The sequence below is a fragment of the Spermophilus citellus genome, assembly GCF_964194105.1.
Source record: "Spermophilus citellus genome assembly, chromosome: 19".
Taxonomy (NCBI): Eukaryota; Metazoa; Chordata; class Mammalia; order Rodentia; family Sciuridae; genus Spermophilus; species Spermophilus citellus.
In genome coordinates this window covers 19,944,223-19,958,089 of record NC_138201.1, presented here as the reverse complement: position 1 = coordinate 19,958,089, position 13,867 = coordinate 19,944,223, and the positions used below count along the sequence as shown (strand labels likewise).

The 13,867-nt window shown below is 37.7% G+C and overlaps 1 protein-coding gene and 1 long non-coding RNA gene across 2 annotated transcripts in view; one reads left to right on the top strand and one right to left on the bottom strand.

The window, feature by feature from the left end:
- Positions 1 to 13,867, top strand: part of LOC308638593 (uncharacterized protein) — a 57,044-nt gene that overhangs the window by 14,468 nt on the left and 28,709 nt on the right. The window lies entirely within an intron of this gene.
- Positions 7,716 to 13,867, bottom strand: part of LOC308638596 — a 91,209-nt gene continuing 85,057 nt past the window's right edge. The window contains exon 3 of the long non-coding RNA XR_014019888.1: positions 7,716 to 9,013. This is a non-coding gene — a long non-coding RNA (uncharacterized lncRNA). The remainder of the gene's footprint in view (positions 9,014 to 13,867) is intronic.

Sequence of the window (13,867 nt, the reverse complement as noted above, 5' to 3'; positions counted from 1 at the left end):
TTCTATAGTTGTTCTTTTAATTTCTTTCATCTATCTAATTGCTCTGGCCAGTGTTTCAAGAACTATGTTGAATAGAAGTGGTGAAAGATGGCGTCCCTGTCTTGTTCCAGAATTTAGAGGGAATGCCTTCAATTTTTTTCCATCTAGAATGATGTTGGCCTGGGGCTTAGCATAGATAGCCTTTATGATGTTGAGAGATGTTTCTGTTATCCCAAGTTTTTCTAGTGTTTTGAACATGTAAAGGTGCTGTATTTTGTCAAATGCTTTTTCTGAATCCATTGAGGTCATTATGATTCTTATCATTAAGTCTATTGATGTGATGAATTTACTTTATTGATTTCTCTATGTTGAACCAACCTTGCATCCCTGGGATGAGCCCCACTTGATTGTGGTGCACTATCTTTTTAATATGTTTTTGTATTTGATTTGCCAGAATTTTATTCAGAATTTTTGCATCTGTGTTCATTAGAGAGATTGGTCTGAAGTTTCCTTTCTTTGTGTCTTTGCGTGGTTTTAGAATCAGGGTGACTTTGGCCTCATAGAATGAGTTTGTAAGTGTTCTCTCTCTTTATAATTCATGGATTAATTTCACAAGTGTTGGTGTTAGTTCTCTTTGGAGGTCTTGTGTTTATTTAGTCCTGGGCTTTTTTTGGTTGGTTGGGTTTTGATGGTGTCTTCTATTTCATTGCTTGAAAATGATCTGTTTAAATTATATATATCATCCTGACTCAAGTTTGGCTAAATCATATGTTTCTAGACATTTGTTGATGTCTTCAATATTTTTTGTTTTATTGGAGTACAAATTTCCAAAATAATTTCTAATTATCTTCTGTATTTCTCTAGTGTTCATGGTGATATTTACTTTTTCATCATGGATTTTAGTAATTGGAGTTTTTTCTCTCCTTCTCTACATTAGCATGGATAAGGGTTTATCCAATGTATTTATTTTTTCAAGGAGCCGACTTTTCATTTTGTCAAATTTTTAATTCATTCTTTTTTTTCAATTTCATTGATTTCAGCTCTGATTTTTAATTATTTCCTGTCTTCTGCTTTTGGTGTTGATTTGTTCTTTTTCTAGGGCTTTGAGATGTAATGTTAGGTCATTTATTTGTTGACCTTGTCTTCTTTTAAGGAATAAACTCCATGCAATGAACTTTCCTCTTAGTACTACTTTCATAGTGTCCAAGAGATTTTGACATGTTGTATCACTGATCTCATTCACCTCCAAGATTTTTTCAATCTCCTCCTTGATGTCTTGATGTCTGCCACTCATTGTTCATTCAATAGCATATTGTTTAGTCTCCAGGTGTTGGAGTAGCTTCTATTTTTATCATTGATTTCTGATTTCTTTCCTTTATGATCTGATAAAATGTGTGGTAGTATCTCTGTTTTATATTTGCTAAGAGTTGCCCTGTGGTATAGTATATAGCCTGTTTTAGAGAAGGATCCATGTGTTGCTGAGAAGAAGGTGTATTCACTCGTTGAAGGATAAAATATTCTGTATGTGTCATTTAAGTCTAAGTTATTGATTATATTACTGAGCTCTATAGTTTCTCTATTTAGCTTTTGTTTAGAAGATCTATGAGTGGTAAAGGCCACCGGTGTGTTGAAGTCACCAGAATTATTGTGCTGTGGTCTATTTGACTCTTGAAATTGTGAAGAGTTTGTTTGCTCAACATAGATGCTCCATTGTGTGGGGCATATATATTTATAGTTGTTATGTTTTATTGGTGTATGGTTCCCTTGAGCAGTATGTAATATCCTTCTTTATCCCTTTTGATTAACTTTCCCTTGAAATTCGCATCATTTGATATAAGGATGGAAACCCCTGCTTGTTTCTGCAGTCCATGTGTATGGTATGATTTTCCCCAACATTTTACCCTCAGTCTGTGGATGTCTTTTCCTATGAGATGAGTCTCTTGGAGGCAGCATATTGTTGGGTCTTTTTTTTTTTTTTCATCCAATCTTCCAGTCTTTTGATTGCTGAGTTTTAGAAATTAACATTCAGGGTTATTATTGAGTCATCATTTGTATTCCCAGTTGTTTTTGTTTATTTTTAGTATTTAACTTGTTTTCTGTTTGATAGGTTTTTCCTTTAGAATGATACCTCCCTTTTCTGATTTTCATTGTTTTTCATTTCCTCTTCATGGAGTATTTTGCCAAGGATGTTCTGTAGTGCAGGCTTTCTAGCTGTAAGTTCTTTTAACTTTTGTGTATCATTGAAGGTTTTTATTTTGTCTTAAATAACATCTAAATCGAAATCTAAAGTTTAATTTAGCTGGATATGACTCTTTTTTTTTTTTGAGAGAGAGAGAGAATTTTTAATATTCTTTAGTTCTCAGCGGACACAACATCTTTGTTGGTATGTGGTGCTGAGGATCGAACCCGGGCCGCACGCATGCCAGGCGAGTGCGCTACCGCTTGAGCCACATCCCCAGCCCGGATATGATTCTTAATTGGCATCCATTTTCTTATACAGCTTGGTTTATGTTGTTGCCGGATCTTGTAGCTTTCAGGGTCTGGGTTGAGAAATCGGCAGAGATCCTAATTGGTTTCCCCTATATGTAATCTGATTCCTTTCTCTTGTGGCTTTTAAAATTCTCTATTTTGTATGTTGGGCGTTTCATTATGATGTGTCTTGGTGTGGATCTGTTGTGATTTTGTACATTTGGCATCCTGTAAGCCTCTTGTATTTGATTTTCCAAATCACTCTTCATGTTTGGAAATTTTTCTGATATCATTTCATTAAGTAGATTGTTTATTCCTTTGGTTTGTACCTCTATGCCTTCCTCTAGCCCAATAATTGTTAAATTTGGTCTTGTTACCCATAATTCTTGAAACCTCTGCTCGTGGTTTCTAACCATCTTCACTGTGGTCAACTTTGTTTTTCAAGATTATATATTTTGTCTTCATTATCTTAGGTTCTGTTTTCCAAGTGATCTATTATGTTGGAGATACTTTCTACTGAATTTTTAATTTGGTTTTTTTTTTTCTTTATTTCAAGGATTTCTGGGTTTTTTTGTTGTTCAGAATCTCTCCTTATTGAAGGAATTTTTTGCTTCCTGTATTTGCTTATGTAGATCTTTATCAAAATAATGCTTTGCTGCCTGTATTTGCTGTCTTACATCATCCTTTAATTCAAAGCAAATTATACCCCTTCACTCCTTCTCTATCATTTCTTCTGTTGTTGTGACCATGGATCCTAATAATGGAGCATCTTTGTTTGTGGCACATTCTTCCCTTGGTTTCTCATGTTGTTCATGCATCTTACCTTCTAGCTGTGGGTTTTCAAGGTGTTACAGTTTTTACCCTGGAGGCTTATAGTGTCCCCAATGGGTTCCAATACATCTCCTTTAAGTGGGAGATCAATATTCACAGATCCCAATACAAACAATATGCAGCCTTAAACCAAATAGCTGTTATTAAGGTGTTTGTGGTTTTATCACAATATACAGAAATCATTACCTACAATATAAACAGTAGGTTTGCAAAAGGGTCTGCAGTTTCTGATGTGGACAAAGAGAGCCAGGGGTGGGGTGTAGGATGAGATGTTGAGGGTGTAGGAGGTGAGGATATAGAGTTATTGGGTCTTAGGAAGAGTGAAAGAGGAATGAAGTTGCATACTAGCAAGAGAAGAGAGAAAGTGATTTGGGAGAGACATGTTAGTGGGAAGACAGTAGAGCAGACAAAAAAACACATAAAAATAAAGAAATACAAAATATAGAAACGGGAGATAAAAGAATATACAACACAACTGTAATATATGGTTCAGACTTCAAGGGCCTAATCCATGAGACGTTCTTGGTTTTTACAAATGTTGGGAATGTGAAGGGGAAAGAAGAGGGAGATAGAAAAGAGAAAAAGAATCTTAAAGATAAAATGATAGTTTTTGTTGGAATTCAGTATCTTTCCTGCTTATGTACCATGATATAAAACAGTCTACTAGCTGCATCATGTCAGGAACATGCTGTTTAATAGCCAATGCCAGAGACAGAGTTGGGGTTGTCTGGTGTTTTCTGGTGTCTCCACACTCAGGATGGTGAAGGTTATTAGGGTGGAAGGGTTGGTCTTGGGGGTGGCGTTCTTGGAAGTGGGGTGTAGCGCTTGCCAGTCCCCATGGGAGACTGCACCCCAAGGTTCTGGTCTGGGGCCCACCTGGAGATCTCAGAATTCCTGGCCTCTAATTTAGTCTCTGAACCGTGTCTCACATACCCCTCCCTTTCTGCTTCCCAGTTAGAAACCTCTCTCCCCAGAGGTCTTGTGGGCTGTGATCTGGGGGCTGTGCACCTGTCGTGGAGAGGTGTGGAGCAGATCAGGACCAGGATTTGCAAGCTATGGACCAGCCATGTGGCCACAGGCACTGTGCCAGGTTAGCGGCTCCTGGGGAGAGGAGGTATTTGGGGACTATAGGTACCTTGATATTGCTTGTAGGCACCAGTCTGTGTCCCAAGCTGGGATTTGCCCTAACTAATGATGGTGACAAAGGTGTCCCAAGTTGGAAGTGGCTGCTCTCAGAGATGGGGGTGTCAGTTGTGTTGGGCTAGGTGGTGGCATTGAGTGACATGTTAAGATCCAGCTCTGTGGCATGCAGTGTTGTGGCTGGCGGCTGTATCCAGACCCTGTTCAGTGTCCCCAGGTGCAGGCCACCACATGTAGGGGACTATGGCAGTGGCTGCAGTGTTCCAAGATGGAGGCAACTGAGGGATCCCCACGCTGGTAATGACAGTCCACACAGGAGTGATGGGGGGGATCCTGTGGGCCAATGGCCTCTAGGATTCCTGCATGGGTGGGCAGCTAGGAGTCCTGTGTGGGTGCTGATGCTGGTGGTCCTGGTTGGGCACAGTGGCTGGAGGACCTGTGTGGGCTTTGTGGCTGGCATTCCTGCATGGGAACAGTGGTCAGGGGTCCTCTAGGAACTCTCAGAGAAACAGTATTTCCACTGCTTCAATCTTAGGTCACAGCAACACAGCATGCAGTCTCCCTGTAGCCCACAACTTGGATTTCTCCCTGTTTTCTGCAATTTAAGTTAACCATGTGACCAAATGCTCATGCTAATATGACAGTTGATAAAGCTGGGTCTTGGTTGTCAAAATTGTGCAAATCTTTTCCAAAATATGGTTGAAGGTTACTATAATATTGTTGTGTGTGTGTTTTAAGAGCAAGTCCTTGGGCAGACAACTCCAAGCTGAATTATTAATATTCCATGCTTCTTTCCTTAATTGCAACTCATTTAAAATGTGAATGATATTCTACCCTGAGGAAATAGCCCCCCCCCTTTTAAGACTATGTCTCATAACTTATGACATAAGAAATAGTCTGAAGCTAAATGTGACAGTTTTAAAAATTTGCAATGAAAAACCCTGATCTAAACAAGAGGAAGTCTGATACTCTTATAGGTTTCCTGATGACACTTGTTTTTGGTTTTAAAGATGGATGGATTTTTTTCCTGATTCTGTCTTCATCTAAATTGATAACAGGAAGTTTGCTGGCTGGGGTGTCTCTCATCTTCTGTTAATGTGTTTGTGGCAGACTATGGTCTTGCTCTCTTGATTTCTGACTTGTAGAGAATAGAGTTTTGCTGAGATTTTCACCAGTATCTTTCCCTTTGTCAAAGGGGTATTGCAAATGACTGTGTTTCTTGCTGTCTCAAAGACTACAAGTCTTTCAAAATGAGGTATGAATTAGAAGTGGTTTTAAATGGATATTTTTAAGGTGGGAGTTCACTAAGTACTGTTAGAAGCGACAGATGAGCTCAGAACAGTAATGAAATTCTAGATCACTCAGTTGTTTGTGTGCCTAAGAAAACAAATAGCAAACATAAAATTAAAGAGACAGTTTTAATGACCATAATATCAAAAGTGAAATGCCTGGGAATTTTTTCAAAGATGTGAACACTTGAACATCTCACATAGCTTGTTTTTAGAAAATATAGGTTCATCCCTCAGCCACTTCCTTCTTTGTGAGGACCTTAACTTCATAGAAAGAAGACAGGAATTAAAAATTCCCCCCTGTGGCCTGAGGATAGGACCCAGGTGTGTTTTACCAGTGAGCTCTATCATCATCCCATTCTTATTTTTCTTTGAGATATGGTCCTGTCAAGTTAGTGGGGCTAGACTCAAAGTTGTGACCCTCGAGGCTCGGCTTCCAGAGCAGCTGGGGTTACATGCATGTGCCACCACAACCTGGTAGGTATTGCAGACTTTGTTTTCTTTAGTTGTAGTGGACAGAGTACCTTTATTTTATATATTTATTTTTATGTGGTGCTGAGGATTGAACCCAGTGCCTCACATGTGCTAGGCAGGTGTTCTCCAAGTGAGCCCCAGCCCCAGGGATTACATTCTTGACTTTCACATTACAAGTTGGCTCAGGATAATATCTAGGGTTGCAAACGTGTATAATGTCCCCATTATCTTGTGAGTACAAGGTAGAGGCCACAATGAGAGAAAATGTCTATCCTTATCCTTGGAAGTGGAACATCAAATGTGGGTTCACCTGCAACTTAGTATTTGAGGATTGCCCAGATATTAAAAATATAAGCAAAAGAGACATGAGGTCAAGGCTCTGAGGGAGGGGGCACTAGGTATTTAAAATTGTGAGGCAGCAGACTGAGAAAATCAATGCTAAGCTACCAGGGTATGGAGAACAGGGTCCCTCACATTTAATTATAGGATCACAGAAGACACAAGAAAATAAACCTCTTAGTGGGTACATTTTTAATAATGATGATGGGTAGGACTTGGTCAGAAGCCATCATTATCACACCCCACCCACACACCCACACCATTACGTCCCTTTTACCTCTTCCTCACTTTATCAGTCAAGCCAACATCCACTCCTCAAGGTGCATCCTTGCATGAAGAGGAAGGACTGAGCCACAGAACCTTGGTGATCACAATGGGCAGATCTTTGCCTAGCTTATGGCAGAAACTAGCAAAGGAATGGCAGAGTTCAGGAACATCTCTGTCTCTTTTCTCTCACAAACAAATATCTAGAGATTTCAATTATAAATTGATGGATGAAGTGAACTTGGGAGTATTGGGGCCAAATATTTGGAACAGTGAAAACATAAATATTCAGCAGCCTAATGTCTTATTTCTTCTTCTGCTTTGTTTTTGTTTTTGGTGCTGGGGACTGAGCCCAGGGGCACTCAACCTCTCAGCAACATCCCAGATGGTTTTTGTATTTTTGAGACAGGGTCTCACTGAGTTGCTTAGTGCTTTGCTAAGTTGTTGAGGCTGGCTTTGAACTCGCCACCAGAGACACTGGAATTACAGTCATGTACCAGCATACCTGGCTAATGTTTCATTTCATTGTTTGCACAAGTGCAGTTTTTCCATGTAATATAATCTACTGTGTGCTCTCAAATTGTTGCACTTTGTTAAAAATTCAAAGAGAATAGAATATTATCTTTGTATTAAAGTAGAGACATAATTTTTTAATGCCTTGACTTCTTTTGAATTAATAAAATCAGGTCAGGACAGTTTCCTAGTTTCTTTTCTTTTTTTTTTTTTTTTTTTTTGTACTAGTGATTGGTCCCAGTGTCACTCAACCACAAAGCTACTTCCCCAGTCCTTTTTTTAAAAGTTTTATTTAGAAGCAGGGTCTCACTGAATTATATAGGTCCCTACTAATTTGCTTGAGGCTGACTTTGAACTTGTGAATTTCCTGCCTTAGCCTCCCAAGCCATTGGGACTGCAGGTATGTGCCCCCACTCCCAGTTTCTTCATTCTTTTGTAGTTATTTCTCTTCTGTTATGTAAATTCAGGTTCAATAACAGTATGTTTAACAATATACATTCAGAGAAAAGTCAGTGATGTAGGTAAGCAATTTAACATGTCCACTAGAAAGTATGTTATATATTCCCCATGGCATATTACTCAGTCATCAACACAACAAACTCCTCTAATGGTCAGCAAAATAGATGCAACTGGATGATGTCATGCTAAGTGAAGAAATACACACACAAAAAGTGACACATCTCATATGTTAACTGAAATAAAATCATGTGAAAGTGGAATAGTGATTAGTATGGCTGAGGAGTGTGTGGGGCCATCAAGGTTGGAAGAGGGTATTTGGATATTATGAATACATGTATACGCATATATAAAACCATCACACTGAATCCCATTAATATGTGCAATTGCTATGTGATAATAAAACCCATCATATCTCATATTTACCTAATTCCGCACTAAGAACAGAATCCTGTATTTTGGAATTTCCAGTATATGATGTGATATTATTGATGATGCTCCCTGATAACCACCAGGCTCTCCCTACATATCCATTTTTTTTCTTCCAGACTCTGCACATAGAGTATGCAATGTATTTCTGCACCTGGATCACCTCGTTTAGCATGAGGTCCTCCAGCTTCATCTGTGTTATTGGAGAATATTCTTTTTTTCTGGGGTTTGGACCCAGGGTTGCCTTACCAGTGAGAGATATCCCCAGTCCTTTTGTTTTTCAGTTTTAAGACAGAATGTTACCGAACTCCTGAGGCTGGCCTTCACATTTTGCCACCACTGCCACATACATCATCCTTCTTTTGAAAGCTGAGCAATAAGTGAGGTGTGCAGGCACATTTCTTTTGTCATGCTAGGGACTTGGGAGGCTGAGGGAGGAGAATCACTATCTTGGAGCCAGCTCTGCATGTTGGTGAGACCCTCTGCACCTTAAAAGATCTTCTCAAGATAATTGTAAAAAACTGAAAAGGTTATATATGTAGTGATATGTCTGTGTGGAAACACATGATAAATCTCTATTATCTATAATATACTATAGGTTCTTCTTACTGAGTTACTCTTTGATGGAAATTTAGGTTGTGGGTAGTGTTGTGGTTAACTTGGGAGGGTAGACATTCCTAAAGATGATTCCATTTCCTTCAGTTGTTGAAGTGGTTATGGCAGCTGTCCATTTGAGTGGATTGAGATACCCAGAGAATTGGTGTGGAAGATCTCTGCAGGTGTCTGTGAGTGTGCTTCCAGAAGGCTGAGTCAGAAAGCATGGGGAATACCTGTAATGAACATACATATTTTGATTTGGTTTGGTTTGGAAAAAGCAAGAGAAGCAGTCACTGGCTTATGCTCCAAGCTTCTTTAATGGGTGATTCTCCAGCCTTTGTGGACTTGCATCATTGGCTCTACCAGGGTCTTTTTTAAAAGAAATTTCTTTTAGTTATCCATTAGAGTAGAATGCACTTATATACCATCTATGTATGATATATCAAAGTATATAATTTCTCACTTTTCTGAGTATAATACATATTGTAGAATCACATGGGTCATACAGCCACATACATACATGAAGTAACAGTGTCAGTTTTACTCTACTATCTTTCTTATCCCCACATCCCCTGACTTCCCCTCCTTTCACTTCCCTCTACCTAATCTAACATAATGCTATTCTCTTGTTTTTGCATTATAAATCTTAATACGTATACATACATCACAATTTTTGTATCTCTGTTGGTATATAATGTATGTTGACACCCAATTCAAGTCTTCATACGTGTACTTTGGATAATGATGTCCATCACATTCCACCATCCTTGCTAACCCCTTTCCCCTCCCTTTTCCTCCCTCCCCTCTGCCCTATCTAGAATTCACCTATTCCTCCCATGCTCCCCCTCCCTACCCCACTATAGTTAGCCTCCTTATATCAGGAAAACATTCTGCATTTAGTTTGGGATTGGCTAACTTTATTAGCATTATCTTCTCCAACGCCATCCATTTACCTGCAAATATCATGATTTTATTCTCTTTTATTGCTGAGTAATATTCCATTGTGTATATATGCCACATTTTTTTATCCATTCATCCACTGAGGGGCATCTATGTTGGCTCCACAGTTTAGGTGTTGTGAATTGTGCTGCTATAAACATTGACGTGGCTGTGTCCCTGTAGTATGCTGATTTTAAGTCCTTTGGGTTTAGACCAAGGAGAGTAATAGCTGGGTCAAATGGTGGTTCCATTCCCAGTCATTTTGTCCATTTTTAAATTCTTCTTCTGTTTCAATTTCATTGATTTCAACTCTGATTTTAATTGTTTTCTTCCTTTACTGCTTTGGGTGTTGATTTGTTTTGGGTTTTTTTTCCATGTAGGTCTTTGAGATGTAATTTTAGGTCATTTATTTGTTGACTTTTTCTTTTTCTAAAGAATGAACTTCATGCAATGAACTTTCCTTAGTAATGCCTTCACAGTGTCCCAGAGATTTGATATGTTGTATCTGTGTTCTCATTCACCTCTAAGAATTTTTAATCTCCTCTTTGATGTCTTCTGCAACCCATTGTTCATTCACTAGCATATTATTTAGTCTCCAGGTGTTGGAGTAGCTTCTATTTTTATCATTGATTTCTAATTTCATTCCATTAAGGTCTGATAGAATGCAGGGTAGTATATTTTCTTGTATTTGCTAAGAGTTGCTTTGTGGCATAATATATGGTCTATTTTAGAGAATCCATTGGCTGGTGAGAAGAAAGTGTCTTTGCTTGTTGAAGGATGAAATATAAGTTATTGATGGTTTTATTGAGTTCTATCGTTTGGCTTTTGTTTGGGAGATCTATTTAGGGGTGAGAGAGATTTGTTAAAGTCACCCAGAATTATTGCGTTGTGGTCTATTTGAGTCTTGAACTTGAGAAGAGTTTGTTTGAACATAGATGCTCCATTGTTTGGGGCATGTATATTTCTCATTGTTATGCCTTGTTGGTGTGTGGTTCCCTTAAGCAGTATGAAATGTTGTTGTTTATCCCTTCTGATTAACTTTCACTTGAAGTCCACATTATTTCACATAAGGATGGAAACCCCTGCTTGCTTCCACAGTCCAGGTGAGTGGTAAGATTTTTCCCAACCTTTCACCTTCAGTCTGTGGATGTCTTTTCCTGTGAGATGAGTCTCTGGAAGGCAGCATATTGTTGGGTCTTCTTTTTTTCATTCAATCTGCCAGTCTGTCTTTTGATTGCTGAGTTTTAGAAATTAGCATTCAGGGTTATTTTTGAGACGAGATTTGTATTCCCAGTCATTTTTTGTTTATTTTTGGTATTTTACTTAACTTGGTTTCTCTTTGATAGGTTTTTCCCTTAGAATGATACCCACATTTTCTGACTTTCATTGTTTTTCTTGTGGAATATTGTGCCAAGGATGTTCTGTAGTGCAGGCTTTCTAGCTGTAATTTTTTTTAACTTTTGTGTATCATGGAAGTTTTTTTATTTTGTCATAAGAATAACATTTAAATTAAAATCTAAAGTTTAATTTAGCTGGATATGATTCTTGGTTGGCATCCATTTTCTTATAGAGCTTTGTATATCTTGTTGCAGGATCTTGTAGCTTTCAGGGTCTCAGTTGAGAAGTCGGCACACATCCTAATTGGTTTTCCCCATAAGTAATCGGATTCCTTTCTCTGTGGCTTTAAAAATTCTCTATTATTCTGTATGCTAGTCATTTTCAGTGTAATGTGCCTTGGTGTAGATCTGTTGTGATGTACCTCCTCCACTCCTTCTCTGTAACTTCTTCTGTTCTGACCGTGGATTCTAATAATGTAGTATCTTTTTCTTCCCATGGTTTTTCATGTTGTTCATGCATCTTACCTTGAAAACAGAGCTAGAAGGGGTTACAGTTTTTACCCTATAGGCTTTTAGTGCCCTAACAGATTCCAAAACCTCTCCTTTAAGTGGAAGATTGGTATTCACAGTTCCCAGTACAAACAATATGCAGCTTTAAATCAAATAGCTCTTATTAAGGTGTTCACGGCTTTGTCACAATATACAGAAAAGGCGAGCTCAATCATTATCTACAATATAAACAATATGTTTGCAAAAGGATCTGCAGTTTCTAGTGTGGACAAAGAGAGAACCAGGAATGGGGTGTAGGATGAGATGTTGAGGGGTTAGGAGATGAGGATATAGAGTTATTAGATCTTAGGAAGGGTGAAAGAGAACTCTAAAGAAGTTGGATACTAGCAGGAGAAAAGAGAGAAAGTGATGTGAGGAGACATGTAGGTGGGAAGACAGTAGAGAGAACAAACAACAAGCATAAAAATTAAAAATGTAGAAATAGGAGATAAAATAATATACAACACAACTGTGATATACTATTGACACCTCAGTAGCCTAATCCATGAGAAGTTATTGGTTTTACACATGTTGGATGTGAGGGTGGAAGAAGAGGGAGAGAGAAAAGAGAAAAAGAATATCAAAGGAAGATTCAAGGACTGTTTTTGTTGGGTGGTTTTTGTTTGGTGTTAACTTACATACCTCACCAAAAAATAAAAAAACCTTTAATAACCTAATTTAAATATGGTAAAATACTTAGATTCTGTCCTAAAGATTAAACAAGTGTGTAAAGACATATAAAAGTGACTCAAGATCACTTACAAGGCTAAATAAAATGATAATTTAGCTTTTCTTTTTCTTTTGTCTCACAGTATTATGGGTGCACACTCTCCAACATGCACAGGGCATCCTGAGACCTTGGTCAATTCACAAAATGCCAGGTTCTCATTTCCCCACATTGTGCTTGCTCATCACTCCATCTTAATTGCCAAGAAAGTCTCGAGCCTGGAAAACAACCAAATATAGATAAATTGCTAGATAATCGTGAACTTTGAAAATTACCTCAGGAATCAATAGAAAACATTAGTAGACCCAGATGTGAAGAAATAAAATAAACCTACAAATCAACATTTAACTTAATTGCAAATATTTTTGAGAAGTTGAAAAGCTGATATGGGAGCCATGCCACTAGTCCCAGCTACCTGTGAGGCTACAGCAGGAGGAGGATTTGGGCTAAGGAATGGGAGGCCAACCTGGCAAAAACCCAGCTCCAAAAAATAACCCACCAAAAAACCAAACAGCAATCATATTTTAAAAAGACGCCTTCACAGTTCATTTCTACCAAACATGTAATAAGGAATCAGTAACAGTAATTCATGATGACATCTAAAAATAGAAGAAAATGGACTGATTCTTTCTGTGAGGCCAGAATTACCAGATAACACAGCATAAGAATGGAAGTGGCAGACCATCCTCCTATAGATGTTGACCCAGATATTCAAACCCCTAGCGAACTGAGAACAACAACAAAAAGAAAGATTGGACTTCATGACCAAGAGGGACAATATGGTCAGTTTCAAAAAAATCAAAGAAAAGTTTTGGGCAGATCACTTACCAAATTACTGTAAAACCTATGGCCAAATAAGACCAGAGAAAAATTCTTTTTCCATCCACTAAAGGACAGCTATGAACTGTTTTCATATTTAATAGTGAGAACCTAAGTGTTTCACGATTTAGTTTTAGAAAAAAGAAAAAAAAAGTATGGTTTTCTGACTTCTAAATATTGTTCTGAGAACATTGAATAGGATTTTATGCATCAAAAGTCAGCATATGCAGATGATTCTATTATTTCTATGTTTCTAAGCAATTTCCATGCACTAATGAAACATACGACTTAAATTGGTTCAGTAATGTCATTGGTTAAATGGTCAACATTAAGTCATGTAAATTATATACACTTGCAATGGGCAGTGTTAAAATTGAGGCATAAGTCCATTCACAAATATAGGAAAAAATAATTTAAAATGAAAGTATTAAGAACTGTTCACTGCAAAGTAAAATTGAAAGTAAAATACCAAAAAAAAAAAAAAAAAAACCCTACGGAAAGAAAATTGGAAAACGGCTAATATCCAATGATCAAAAGTTGGATTTTGTTAAAACCACAATATTTCATAGTGGGTCTGCAGATTCAATATAATTAAGCCAAAACCCAAAAGTCATTTTGTAAAAATTATCCAGCTGACTCTAAAAATCATAAAAATGCAAAAAAAATTAAATAACCAATATTGAAGTAAAAAATTGTGATCTTTTAGATAAAAATGT